This window comes from Schistocerca americana, chromosome 4, assembly GCF_021461395.2.
Source record: "Schistocerca americana isolate TAMUIC-IGC-003095 chromosome 4, iqSchAmer2.1, whole genome shotgun sequence".
In the NCBI taxonomy this organism is placed as follows: domain Eukaryota; kingdom Metazoa; phylum Arthropoda; class Insecta; order Orthoptera; family Acrididae; genus Schistocerca; species Schistocerca americana.
The window spans coordinates 327782512-327784337 of NC_060122.1; the positions used below are offsets into that span (position 1 = coordinate 327782512).

Here is a 1826-nt window from a genome sequence, read left to right on the forward strand (position 1 = left end):
GATTGGAATTCTGGGATGGGATCACTCTGGTGGAGTTTGTAGGTGGAGGAGTCAGATAACTGGCTGAGGCCTTCTGCCAGGTAGTCACTGCTATTTATAGCAACAGTCATAGAACCTTTGTCTGCAGGTAGGAGGATTAGATCAGGATTTGTTTTGAAGCTGTGCATGGCTGTTCTTCCTTCTACTGCAAGGTTGGTGTTCTGAGAAGAAACCTGGGAAGGATGGTTGAGCCAACTTTGAAGTAAGGAATTCCTGCAAGATTACCAGCAGGTAGTTAGGTGGGAGGGGGTGGAGAAGACCATGGTTGGATGTTGGTATGGACTGGAAGATGTAGCGTTCAATGTTGGAATTAGAGTGGTTTGGTTGGTGGAACTGGCAGCAAAAAAATGCTTGCATTGCAGGGATCATGAGAAGGAGAGTAGGTCTTTGACAAGACCAAAATGGTTAAATTTGGATGTAGAGCTAAAGGTGAGGCCTTTCAATAGGGCTGAAACTTCTGTGGATCTGAGGGGTTTGGTGGAAAGGTTAACAACAGAGTTATGGGAATATTTTGGCTCTGGACTTGGTGGAGTGTTGGTAGAGAATTTTGAGAGATGTGGCAAATTGAAAAGATCACTTACACAGAGTTTAGCTGCTATGAGGAGTGGACAAGGAGGAACACTCTGAGTATGTTTAAGGTTGGATAGGGGAGGCCCAAGGTGGCGGTAGATGTCAGCAGGTTGGATAACTTATCAACGTGGTGTCTGGAATGCTCTTGCAGATCCTGGAGGGCAAGTGACTCAATTTCAGAGACGTGGTATGTGGAGTAGGGAATGTAGAGTAATAATATCTTGCGCAGGGAGCAGAGGTCGTTCTGGGATGCTTATGCCCATGAAGATGAGTTTTTGCAGTACCAGGGATTTCTAGAATCTAGTAAGGTACAGGTCACTGTGAAAGAACGGGTGGGATCCAGAGAAAGGAATCTTTATGGTTAGGCCGTTTGGGGAGGTTCCACGGCTGAAGTATTATTGAGAGTGCTGAATAGAAGGCTATACAAAAAGTTGGCTAGCTGGATTTGGAAGGAAAAGGTCGGATTTAGAAGAGGAAAAGAAATAAGGGATGCTATTAGCCTGTTAAGGATCGTAGAGGAAAGATGTATTGAGAAAAGTAGAGAAATTTATGCTGTTTTCATTGATTTGAAAAAAAAAAAATCTTTCGACAGAGTACAATGGAACAAGCTGACGGATATTTTGAAGAGGAAAAGAGGAGGACAGGACAGAAAGTAAGCATAAGGATTGGAACTGAAATGTCTAAATGAAGTAGCATTGGAAGGAGCGTTAGACAACGTTGTTCAAATGGTTCAAATGGCTCTGAGCACTATGGGACTTAACTTCTGAGGTCATCAGTCCCCTAGAACTTAGAACTACTTAAACCTGCCAGACTGTAGCGCCTAGAACCGCTCGGCCACTCCGGCCGGCCAGACAACGTTATTGCGTCTCCCCTTTATTGTTCAACTTATACCTGGGTTGGCAACGGCCTTGCCGCAGTGGATACACCGGTTCCCGTCAGATTACCGAAGTTAAGCGCTGTTGGGCGTGGCCGGCATTTGGATGGGTCACCATCTGGGCCGCCATGTGCTGTTGCCATATTTCGGGGTGCACTCAGCCTCATGATGCTAATTGAGGAGCTACTCGACCGAGTAGTAGCGGCTCTGGTCAAAGAAAATCATCGTAACGACCGGGAGAGCGGTGTGCTGACCACACGCCCCTCCTATCCGCATCCTCATCTGAGGATGACACGGCGGTCGGATGGTCCCGATGGGCCACTTGTGGCCTGACGACGGAGTG

General features: G+C 46.9%; 1 pseudogene; it reads left to right on the top strand.

Moving 5' to 3' along the window:
• Positions 1-1507: 1507 nt before the first annotated feature.
• LOC124614243 lies at positions 1508-1625 on the top strand (annotated as a pseudogene).
• The last annotated feature ends 201 nt before the right edge of the window (positions 1626-1826 follow it).